This window comes from Engystomops pustulosus, chromosome 1, assembly GCF_040894005.1.
Source record: "Engystomops pustulosus chromosome 1, aEngPut4.maternal, whole genome shotgun sequence".
Lineage (NCBI taxonomy): Eukaryota > Metazoa > Chordata > Amphibia > Anura > Leptodactylidae > Engystomops > Engystomops pustulosus.
This window is the reverse complement of record NC_092411.1, coordinates 49,024,269-49,037,786: the sequence shown is the minus strand read 5'-3', so window position 1 is coordinate 49,037,786 and position 13,518 is coordinate 49,024,269.

The window sequence follows — 13,518 nt, the reverse complement described above, 5'->3', positions numbered from 1 at the left end:
GAAGTTAATTGATCAAAAGAATCTTGGTTATCAAGTAGCATTAAAAAAAGGAGGGTGGGCGTCCGAATTATAGTGTGGGAAGGTTAATTCTAGTTGTATACTTTTTATTAGCTTTTCGGAATGTTTAATTTTTATCCCTCTCCATTAAAAGGAAATTTGCATAGAGCAATGTAGTAAAAATATTTGAAGTTAATGTATATATTTAATGTATCTTTTTCTATTTCTTGAAATGAGGTCCTTAAGATATAGATGTAAGAGGAGTTGGGAGAACAAAGAACTAGTATTGTACTTGGCTACATGTATTTGATCATCAGCCTTCCTATAATCTAGGTATAAGGTAATAAATACAATTCTATCCTGGGAGTGGCTTAATGAAGGCATATCTCAACCAATCCAAGGACACACACGCAGCAAAGGGGGAATTGTTTTCATTCTGAGTTGCCAAAATGTATCTTATGGCATTAGATTTTTGATAAATTTATGGAATCTATTTTTTCTAATAACTTTGGCTCTTGTCAACCTTCCTCATTCTAAATGTTCCTTTATCTAAATGAACCTTTATCCTTTTATACTTAAAGTGGTTGTGGCGTTTAAGAAAATAAATGTTTTTGTTTGCTTGTTGAAAAGTTATTTTCCAATAATTTTTCTGTATCAATTCCTCACATTTTTCTAGACCTTTGCTTGTTGTCACTTTATAGGAATCTTGCTCCAAGTTACTCGATGTAGACCTGTCCATGGTATTGCGATGTCACACAGGTGCACAGCTCCTTATATCACATCCGTGTGACATCAAATGACTGATAACCGCTTTTATCCACAGGAAGTAAACAATTATGACAGCAACTAGAGATAACATGATAAATTTATACAGAAAACATAAGATAACATTGTATAACTTACAAGCAATACAATGGGGCAGATTTACTTACCTGGTCCATTCACTATCCAGCGGCGCGTTCTCTGCGGTGGATTCGGGTCCGGCCGGGATTCATTAAGGTAGTTCCTCTGACATCCACCAGGTGGCGCTGCTGCGCTGAAGAGCATCGGAACGCACTCAAGTTCACCGGCCTATTCCTAGTGAAGGTAAGTGCAAGCTCCGCGACACTTTTTTTAAAAAAATACCGTGGTTTTTCCGAATCCGTCGGGTTATAGTTCGGCCACGCCCCCCCCGATTTCCGTCGCGTGCATGCCAGCGCCGATGCGCCACAATCCGATCGTGTGCGCCAAAATCCCGGGGCAATTCAGGGGAAATCGGTGCAAATCAGAAATATTCGGCTAACACGTCGGGAAAACACGAATCGGGCCCTTAGTAAATGACCCCCAATGTATTTACTGAAACCTGACAACCCTTTTAATTCGAGCTGACAGAGACAGAGATTTCTATCCACTGGATGCAAACATAGAAGCAAGCAGAGATATAGAAAACGGTGAGGAACTGATACAAAATGTATATTGGAAAATTGTATAATTTTTCCTGATCAAACAATAATATTGATTTGTTGAAATAGGAATACCCCTTTAAGTAAAAATGTGATATCATAAAATATATTCCTGAAAATGTAATTTGAATTTGAATACATTTTACTTTATAACACCAATAATTTATGGTCTGTGGGTAAATAATTGTTGCTTTTCTACCAGCTTATTCTGCAGGACTCATGTGATTTAAAGACCAGCTGCAGGTAACCCTAAACTAATTCTGTGAAGTCTTAGAATTTTCATATTAGAACATATCCATATATTGCTATATGTTGAAATTTGTTATATTTATGCTAAATCCAGTAGGTATGTAGCAGTAGTTAGTTACAGCTGCTCTGTACCCACCATCTCTTAGAGGACATCAACTTACAGAGAGAGCCTTCAGGGAGGAAAATTAATGGAAAAATAAGGTTGCAAGTCACAGCATGACCATAAACAGTGTTATTTCTCATCTTTACGCTATGGGCTACTGACTTGTGTAGAGTTTGTTCAAAGAGAAGGTTTGCTTTACGTCTCACACTTCTGTCCTACACTTCTGTTTCTACACTTTCTGTGCCGTCTCTGCCACTGGTATGAGAGTACAACAAATTTTCTTATTTCAATTCTAGCCTTAATTAATTTTCCAAACCAAGTAAAAAAATTACCATATTGAAATTTATGCAAAATTATGTTAACCCCTCCATCATGACCGATCATTATTGGTGCCTGAATGTCCAGGTCAATTTTTGACGTTCTGCTATACGCTTGTTTAAATGACAATATCTCTGGAAAAGCTTCACATATCAATACAATTTTTCCTTAGTTTCTTTACTTACCGTATATACTTGAGTATAAGCCAAGTTTTTTAGTACAAAAAAATGTGCGAGCCGTCGGCCAGCAGGAGGTCTGTGCAATGTCACAGGCACTGACGTTAGCCGCCGCTGCTGCAATAGTATTGTGTGTGCCAGCCTGTGTGCCAGCCGGCACACACTCTGATGTCAGCGGCTGCAGCTGATGTCGGAGCTGTGCGTCGCACAGACCTTCTGCTGACCGGTGGATCGCACAGAAGACCTGCGGCGGTGCCATTTTTTTTTAAAAAATCAACTGTCTGCATAACGGGACAGGGGTCCAGCTCCATAACAGGGCAGGGGTCCGGCTCCATAATGGGACGGGGGTCTAGCTCCATAATGGGACCGGGGTCTGGCTCCATAACGGGGCAGAGGGCCGGCTCCATAACGGGGCAGGGGTCCGGCTCCATAATGGGACGGGGGTCTGGCTCCATAATGGGACGGGGGGCCGGCTTCATAACGAGGCGGGGGGGCCAGCTCCATAATGCGGCGGGGGACCGACTGCATAAAGGGGCAGTGGCCCATCTGCATTACGGGTTAGGGGGTTGCCTATATACTGGGGCACAGGCCCTGCTGGCTCTATACTTGGCAGGGACTGGCAGGCTATATACTGGGACAGGGGCTGGCAGGTTTTATACTGGGGCAGGGGCTGGCAGGCTATATGCTGGGCCAGGGGCTGGCTGGCTATGTACTGAGGCTGGCAGGCTATATACTGGGGGGCAGGGACTGGCTGGCTGGCTATATACTGCAGGGACAGACTGGCTATATACTACAGGGGCTGGTGGCTATATACTACAAGGGGCTGGCTGGCTATACACTACTGGGGGCTGCTGGCTATATACTACTGGGGGCTTGCTGGCTGTATACTGGGGGGGATGCTGTGACCAATGCATTTCTCACCCTCGGCTTATACTCAAGTCAATAGGTTTTCCCAGTTTTTGGTGGTAAAATTAGGGGCCTCGACTTATACTAGGGTCTGCTTATACTACGGTACTTAGTTTTATTGATTACAATTTTTTTTTCTTTATAAAATTTGCCAATAATTGACTACAAATGTGAAAAAATATTTTGACATTTTTGCAATTAAATTAAATTAGATTTTTTAAAAATATTTTTACCAAAATATGTTATAAATATATAAGCATTATACCATAACCCTTCCCCAGGTTCAGCTACAGATGCAGGGGGTGCATGTACTTCTGCAAAGTGAAAGTCTCCTGCAGCTTCTTCTATATTCTGCCTTCAGCTGACAGGCTGGAGGGGGCTCACTTCAAACCCTTTATCTCCTGAAGTCTAGCACCTAGAAACACAATTCTAGTGTCATATTAAACAGGAGAGTCTTTAATATGATATATAGATTGTACATGGATGCTTAAGAGAGACCTAGATATCCATTCTTAAAGTTACTATTTGGAATTCAAAGCTGTACATAAAAATATATATTTAGTACAAATTTCATACCACTGGTATGAGAGTACAACACATTTTCTTGTTTTCAATTCTAGCCTTAATCTATAAAAATATGCAACAATATAGCAGATGGAGTTAGAGGAGAGAAACGGAAGAACAGGGGGTTTTTCTGGAGTCATGTTACAACATGGTACACCCTCCAAAGCCCTTGTGCTTGATTTTCATAAAGTTAAAAGTACATTTTTAGTTTACATACAAGAGCTCCGAATAAATATTTTACTTTATTCAAGGTTGATACCAGTCAAAATGACTGGTATATTTCCTTTAAAGGGAACCTGTCATCAGGACCCCATTTTTCACTAAAGACCATTCCAAAAGCCCTTTACAACTTCATTCCAAATATGCCTTTGTTCTTTCTCTGAGCATTTTAACTTTATAATTATGTATTTTAACTTAGCTGGCTCCCTGCCAGTATCGTGTACTGAGTCCTGGGAGGGCATTTCAAAAGTAAACACTCGTCTTGTGCTGCTCAATCAATCTTCCCTTCATCCACGTTCTTTATCCTTCCAGCTCCCTCTCAGCCCCCTTCTTTCTGCTCGCTCACAACCCCTTCCTCCTGCCCCTCCATATCCCTCTCTAGACTGTCAGCTCACCGCAGCAAGCAATTTTCAAGCCTGTACTTGTATGCATGTCCCTTAGTAAATGTGCCCCATTTATGCATGGATTCACATGTAGGATGTTTAATGACATGAACCAGAATGCCACAAAATCTGTATGTCTTACATATGAATTCTGCTGCAGTTTGCTGTAAAATGATTACTGAATTTACTATTTGAATAGAGCAGCAATTTCCCATCAATTTTACAGTAATTTTGGCAAGTATGCTTTGAAATTTAAAAGATGCTAATTTTGTAAAATTATGTATGTAAATCCACCCTGAGACACAAAACACACATGGCATAATCTATGGAGGTTCGTTGGAAATTTTTTAGCTGTATATCTGCAGTTATTTAGCCTTTGAGCTTTGTAGATGGAATTTGAATGAGCCCCATCCACATTCTACATAAAAAAACAAGTAAAAAAAAAGTAAAAAAAAAAATAGTAAATGCAAGTATAATAGTAAATGCAAGTTTCAGTAAAAGATGGATCTCTACTTGTAAAATCTAAACAATAAGTGACATTGTTGGTACCTTTACTATTAATGATGAATACCTACCGAGTGCAATCTGCTGTACAGGAGTAGGCATTTCAGAAAGTAAGGAGTTAATGGCTGGGTTGATGATCTGAAGGATTTTTTTCTAGCAAGTAAAATTTATAATGCTTTCATTTCCACATCCCTCGTCTTTGATGGAACTGCGTCCCCATGTTACATAATTACCATAGTGTGTAATTGTAACCTCTAGCTGTCTTTAAAATGCAAATGAGAAATCACTTGCCATTGGATTGTCTCCTTACTTATCATTAAAAAAGCTTATTTCTTGCATAAGAGAGACACCTTGATTTACTCTAGATATTCTCTTCTAGATTGTATGTAGGAGAAATATACAGAACATTTGCTTTACCTATTAAAAGTAAACTGACATCAGATTTTACCTAACTTAACTTGCCCCCCTCATGTAGGGTGTAGGAAATATCATTTCTAACATTTCCTATTATTTGTAAAATCTCACCCATTTACCTATAAACCTATTAATTAGCCCCTTAAATTCATAGGTAAATGAGCTGAAAAGAGTCACTTTCTGCTGATATGAGTCAGTGTTAGAGACTCGAAGAGAGGCGACATTTCTGGTGCCCTCTATCTTTAAGATTTGAAGATAAGTATTTCATGCTTGTGGTTCTGTGGGGTATAGAGCTGGAGATAGAGGGAGAAATTGGATTTTTTCTGAAGCCTACATTTTCAACGGTGTCTCTTCTTACCTTTGCTATGATAAAGAGCATGGTTCTAGGTACAGGCAGTCCCTGGGTTACATACCAGATAAAGTCTGTAGGTTTGTTCTTAAGTTGAATTTGTATGTAAGTCGGAACTGTATATTTTATCATTGTAATCCCAGCCAGAACTTTTTTTGGTCTCTGTGATAAATGGATTTTAAAAATGTTGGGTTGTCATAAGAATCAATATTAACACTAAAGCTTCATTACAGACACCTTTGATAACTGTTACAGTTGTTTATTGTAGCCTAGGACTAAAGTACAATAAATTACCAATATCCAGTTGTCCGTTTGTAACTAGGGGTCGTATGTAAGTTGAGTGTTCTTAAGTAGGGGACCACCTGTACTCTAGATCCCAAAATATGGCAATCTGAAGTGAAGCTTTTCCTTCAGCCTCTAAAAGTGACTCATTTAGGTTAAATTTAACAAAAACGGAATGTAATAAAAAAGGAATGTAATAAAAAAGGAATGGGAGGGGGGCTGTTAGTTTATTATGAAAAAATTAACTTAAACAAGATTTGAATCAGAAATTGGGCCTATTGCACAGCATGTGTGTCAGTTATCAGGCGTTCAAGCCCTGATAAATATGACCCAGTATTTACTATATATTATATTCGGCTGATGCTTGATGATAAATGTGCATCTTTTACATGTCATACCTAAGTTTATGCTATCCACTAGGTCATGCCTACTTGCCAAGCCGGTTAGATAATTTTAATCTAAAAAATGTAAACACATTTTATACCAGAGCAACTGGCAATCGACGGAAAACTGGCACAAAGGGCCTTAGTATATGTGCCCCAATGTACTAAGCCAATCAGCAGTCAGAATGAAGAGGGCTTAGCAGGGTTGAGACCCCCAATAGAATATATGAGTTTTACTATATATTCATCCATCTCCATCATATTTTTGCTCCATCTTTTCTTCCCGGGGATGGTATCAGAGTGATTGCTGATATTTATGTGTTATTAATTTTGGAGCACCAGATTTCCTTCCTGACTGATGTGGTTTCCACGCCAGCTTTATTTGGACCATTTTAATCAGCCAAGACTGATGAAGCTAAGACATCTGTTCTTTCTGGTGCAAATAGAAAGTAAATCTGACTCAAGTGTCACACACAAAAATATTCTGCCAAAAGCCAGAACATTGTGGAGCTAACACAATAATAACAGAAACCTACAGCAAACGACATCATTTACTTTTACATTTACTCATAGATCCATGATCTTTTTCTAATATATGTTACCCATGGCCTCCTTCCTTCATAAAAATTATGCTAATTACCCTATGCTAAGCACTTCCCCCTCTCACTATGTGCAGAGAATACAGCAGGTTGAGGGAGGAGGGAAGTGCTGAGGGTATGATGTGTATGAGAAGACATTTTAGAAGTTAGTCTAGCCCAGGATGAAAGACTGTATGCAAATGAACCTGAGGGGCTCCAGGCTCCATTAACATCTATGGATCTTGGAGCCCCTCAGGCTCATTTGCATACAGTCCTTCATCCTGGTGGTAGATGCCCTTTAAGGTGTAATTTTCCTGCAAACTATCTTCATATCAATGATTGAGCTGCTCATTAAACCGCAATACATAGTAACTGCAAAACAAAGCTTTAAAAGCAGACAGATATAGAGCCCGTTCATCCATTCAGTTTTGTGTTTTTATTCTCACATTAATTTGTCTTGCCACAAGAGGCCTTTATGTCTATATTTTATGGCTAAAGTAGCACAACCACCTGCACTGTTTCAATAGTTGCCCATTGTACGCCTGTTAAGGAGATCAGAAACACATCACTCTCTGTTTCATGATCATCAGTGTTCAGCCCCTCAGTATTAAGTAGAAGCAGCTTTTGAGCTAGTACAGCCATGAGTCTTTTTAGGAAAAATGCAACTAGTATTTCATACCTGGATTTGGGGACCCTCTGCCTCTTCCTTGCAGATCCTCTCCAGTTCCCTCAGATTGGATGGTGAATGTTGATTGAAGCTATTTTCAAGTCTCTCCATACGGCTCAATTGATCTTTCCTTCGATTGTAACCAGTCATTCATGCCGCTGAATAACACCGATAGCATGATGCTGCCACCACCATGTTTCACTTCTGGGATTGTTTTTGGCAGTGTCTGGTTTTCTCGAGACATAAAGGTTAGAATTAATACCAAAAAGCTCAATCTTTGTCTCATCAGACCAAAAAATTTCATTTCTCATAGTCTCAGAGTCCTAATTGTGTGTTTTGCAAACTGTATTTAGGTTTTTATATGTCTTGCACTGAGGAGAGGCTTCCGTCGGCACACTCTGTCATAAAGCCCTGACTAGTGGAGGCTGCAGTGATAGTTGACTTTGTGGAACTTTCTCCCATCTTTGCATCTCTGGAGCTCAGTCCCAGAGATTTTGGGGCTCTTTACCTCTCTCATCAAGGCTCTTCTCCCATTATTGCTTAGTTTGGCTAGATGACTAGGTCGAGGAAGAGTTCTGGTCATGCCAAAATGTTTACATTTAAGCATTATGGAGGCTACCATGCTCTTAGGAACCTTGAGTGCTGCAGAATTTCTTTTGTAACCTTGGCCAGATCTGTGCTTTGCCACAATTCTGTCTCTGAGCTCCTTGGGCAGTTTCTTAGACCTCATGACATGCACTGACCTCTGACATGCACTGTGAGGTCTTATATAGACTGGTGTATGCCTTTCCTAATGAAGTCCATTCAGTTTAATTAAACACAGCTGGACCCTGATGTAAGAGTAGAACCATCTCAAAAAGTATCAGAAGGAAATGGACAGCATGTGAGTTAAATATGAGTGTCACAGCAAAGGGTATGATTACTTCTGATCACAGGATATTTCAGATTTTCTTGTTTAGTAAATTAGCAAAAATATACATTTTGCGGGGTTCTATGTCAAGATGGAATGCAGTACTTTAATGAGCTAATAAAACTTTTTTGATCTTACCAATTGGATGAAATGAAACAAAGAGTGAAACATTTGAAGGGGTCTCGATACTTTCCGTATCCACTGTAAATAAATCCAGTTTCATGAAAGTGTTCTCTCAGCAGTACAACAGCTGCTGAGCCCTCTCCATAGCCGGTAAGCCTTTGCTGCATATTGCAGCAAACACTTACCAGTAACACCCGTGATCGGTGCTAGCACCCACGATCAGTGTGAACCCATCCTTCAAAAAAATGTCGAAGAACGTTGCTGATCGGGAAACGGCAATCAGTCTCCCATGACAGCTGTCTTGTTTTAACCCATGTGCAATTAGCAATCAAAACGTCATCAAAAGTCGCAAAAAAATGACACCACCCACAGCTCCGTACACCAAAGTATGAAAAAGCTATTAGCGCCAGAAGATGGCAAGATAAAAAAAAAAAATTATAGAGGAGGTTTTAATTCTTGTAAATGCATGAAAAAATTCTAAAACCGTTACAAATTTGGTATCCCCTTGATCGTAACGACCAAAATAATAAAGTAGACATGTCATTTGTGGCACACAGCAAATCCGTAAAATTCAAGTCCACAAGAAAATGGTGCAAATGCGTTTTTTCACAAATTTCACTGCATTTGGAATTTTTTTCCTGCTTCCCAGTACATGGCCTAGAATGTTAAATACCATCACTATGGTTACACATAAAAACAAGCCATCACACTGCTCTGTACATGGAAAAATAAAATAGTTATAGATTTTTGAAGATGGGGAGTGAAAAATGAAATCGTAAAAACTAAAAAGGGCCTTGGTGGGACGGGGTTAAAGAGATCTAATAACCAAATTTCTATATGAGAAAGTTGAATAAAAATGCAGTAGACTCAAGAAATGCAGATAACCGGAAAACATGACACAGATCTATTTATATTTTCTCTTTATTATTCTATCCGGCTATGTAAACAAATAGCACCATCGATCATCAACATTTTTAACTATTTGGCCTCTTCGGTCATTTTCTTTATTGACACTCAAACATAAAGGAATTGTTCCCCGCAAAGTCTACTGTTTTCACTTCCCAGCAGGACTGTTCAGAGCCTCATGTGAATGTACAAAACTGCAGCTTCCTACCTAGAAATGTTCTTTTTCCACATGTCTTCCCTCTTTTATGAATAGTCACCTGCTGGTTATGATGTCATCAACTATGTGACTTTCCACTAATTTATTTAACACTCTCCGCAATCTTTAGAGCTCGGCTTGTTTGGCCTTGAAACAGATTCCTAATTAATTGTAAACAAGTTTTCATGTACTTTACTTTCAGTTACGCCAGCAGCTCGGCCTCTGAAGGATTTCAGTGATTGTTTCCAGAAGCCAATGATTCATCAAATAAAATGATTGACTAATTCAGTTCCAAGTCCCAGCAGTTTCCTTGGCAGATGAAGAAGGGGACATGTTTTTTAACTATATGGCCAAGTGTATTCCTGTATTTATCAGGAGCCTGGGGCAGTCTGTTGGGTGTTGGATGTTGGATGTTTATAGTCATGTAGAATTTAATATAATGTACGTATATTCATATATATATATATAGGACAATCACATCTATTTATTCACATGTTGCGTTAACCTTAAGGCTACATTTACACATTAAGGTATTTTAAGGAGATTTTTGAAGCCAAAAAGGGTGTGGATCATGAAGAGAGAGTTAATATTAAAATATAAAGGACGGATTGTAGTTCTTTTTTTCCATCAACACCTGGCTTTGGCTTCAGGTACTGTATTAAAAAAACTAAATGTCAAAACACAGACTTATAAGGGATTTTTTGCTTTTATTACCCCAACTACCTATTTTCTAAAATATTTATGTCACGTCTGCGCCTGCTGTCTCCTCTATCAGTGCTGGTAGGATTAGGAGACACTGAGTTTTTTTGTCATCCTGCAGTCTGAACTAGGTTCTAGTGGCTGTCTGACCCGATGTCTGCCACACCCCTCACGCTAATTCTGTCTAAACCCCTCACAGAGTTAACACTGTGGACCTGTAATTGCTTGCTCCTCCCACCTGTGGCAGGGCCAGGTTCCCTATAAGTCTCCAGTTTATCCTTACTGGTCAAACTGCTATCTTGCTGTGTTTCTAGCTTCTCTTGCATTCTCTAGTTTCTGGTTTCTGATCTCTTGCCTGTGTATTGACTTCTCTGTTTGGATTGTGATTTGGTTATTGTTATTCCCCGCTGCTGCTGACTCGGATTGTATACCTCGCCTTATTGTGTTTGTTTGTCTGTATTGTGTTCACACCTTACCCAGGGAGTGTATGTCACCCTGTTATTGGCCCAATAAGTAGTTAGGGACAGATTGGGGGTCTCAGTGCCAGGGCTCACTGTCCTTGTTTGTGTCCTGCCATTACAATTTATCTATATGGTTTGAAAAATGTTTGTTAGGATTTACCTCTGCTGAGGTCACTATAGCCAGGTAACAAAAAAGTAACAGTTATCTAGTCAATTCATACATTAATCATTATAAAATCATATTTTCTTTATTATGTAAATGAGGCCGGTCACATGGTCAGGGGCAGTGATGTCACCCCTGTTACCCCTCCCCTATCCTCCCCCTGCTCATGTCTGTGTGTAATGTATAGCAAAGCATTGCTAGTGTCTGTGCTTTATCTGCTGACATGCTCCCTCCTATACACATGTGTGATACACAGACATCAGCTACACAAGTACTTGACATGTTCTGCTATAACATGGCTGCCTGGAGCTGTTGTATCTCTCCTATACACACACAGTCTGCAGGGAGCGCCAGCACCAGGAAGCACATGGAGGAGCCATTACACCATTATACCTTACACCATTATACAGGCTGTCAGTCATGCACTGGGGGTTTGGCTGTGCCTCCTACTCATGAATAAGCTGGATAGCTTGAATATGATAATGACTCATTGGACATTTCACAGATCATTTGCATACAGCTTTAGGACCTTATTGCTTAGGTTTACAGGCATGTAGAGGGACAATGAAGGGATAGAGGCAATGCTCTCTATTGGCAGTGGGTGTTTTCACTTTTTATTTCACTTTTCTTTGTCTCACAGCCATCTTGGTTTGATCCAATTTGCCTGACTATGCTTGTGCGAGTCTGTTTGTTTTTCTGTGTGACATCTGTTCTGTGCACATACCCAAAGTAGGGTCTATTGTCCAGTTGCTGCCTTTGATTTGTCTCCTGGCAAGTAGGCAGGGACAAAGGTTCTTGTAGATCTCTGAGCCTACAACTCTTCCTTGTCTACTTATAGGTGGCTCTTGAGCCATTGATTCAGTCCTTAAGTACAACTTTCCTTCCATTTCCTGCATTGATTTTTGACATTCTGAATTAATTAAAAAATTCTATTCACATACCTTTTGACTTTTTATGCTTTATAGAAACAACAATATGTTATGTTATATGTTATGGTATGATGTGCAAGCTTTACCTCAGTAAAGTCTAAGGTGCAGGTAAGCGCCTGTCAAGCGACACATTTTAAAAAAAAAAATACGGCGGTTTTTCCAAATCCGTCAGGTTTTCCGATGGCCACACCCCCGATTTCCATCGCGTGCATGCCGACTCCGATGTGCCTCAATCCGATCACGTGCGCCAAAAACCCTGGGGCAATTCGGAGCAAAACGGTAATTTTCGGGAAACGAGACGACAAATAGCGAATCGGGCCCTTAGCAAATGACCCCCTATGTATTTCTATTAAGTTTATGTCTGGTATACTTTAAAAAGTGTAATATAATGTATGATATGTATGGTGTATTTCCGGTGTATACGCCCAGTTTTTGTAATGACGACAACCCCCTAGTCTTTTAAATGCTTCTAACAACAGTAGCAGGTAGACCATGACTAAAGAACCATAATATATAGTGTCTGAAATGCGTAGGTCTGCTACCGTTTTTGAGACTTAGAGAATGTTTTCTCCATGACAATTTACCGCTTTGTACCTATCCCGATTTATTAAACTAGGAATGAAAAAAAAGTTTTTTTTTTCTATTCATTTTTAACGAGTGCTAGATCAATGTACCTTGCTACTCCGGGCACTATTCAGGTTGGAAGGCAATCATGGCTATCTGCACAGGCATCAGAGTGGTAAGCAGTGATCTTTTTGCATAAAATCTGTTTTTTTTGCAAAGTTTTTTCTTGGTACTTACATAACAGCCGTACTTAGATAACAGCTGAACTTATTTATTTGTATGGCAAATATTTCAGATTATGATGCAAATGTTGTACTAAAAGCCTCCTGGTGCATCTGAAGTAAAGTTATATTTCACAATTAATCTTGAAAAGGTACCATGTACTGTGAGAAAGGTCTGCCAACATTCAATGTGAGTAGTATTAAATCACGGTTACAACAGATTTATAAGTTTATACTGTATCTGTCCTGGAGCCTTTGTCACGCATTCTGCTTAAAATGTTGGGTGAAAAAACCCTGTATTTGAGACATTTTCATCATGCGAAATAACTGAATCTTCAATGGAGCCATGTGCCAGCTTTCAATGTCGACCCCACTCTGCAGTTTGCGGCAGATATACCAGGAGACTCCGTCCTCTTAGCATATATCTGGCGCCTGACAAGGCACAGCCTATAGCTAGTGCACCGGCTTAGGGAGGCCTATTCCTATGGCTGCCCACTATGTGGCCCAGTACACCTTAATCTACACTCGGAAATATGCCAGGAATTTCGACCTGTGCAAGTGTTGATTAATTGGGCAACTTTGAGTATCTTTAGTATGTTCTTATCATAGAGTATAATGATGGCACTTAGCATTACATAGCCAGAGAGCACAAATATATGATATCATTACTAAATACTTGTATCTGTAATTAGGCCTTCCAGATTTTATGGGAAATAGATAAAGTATATGTTTTTTTAAATATCACATTCTTATAATGTTGTCAATTGAGATTTTCAGTACATGGAGTTACATAATTGAATATCATATGTCAG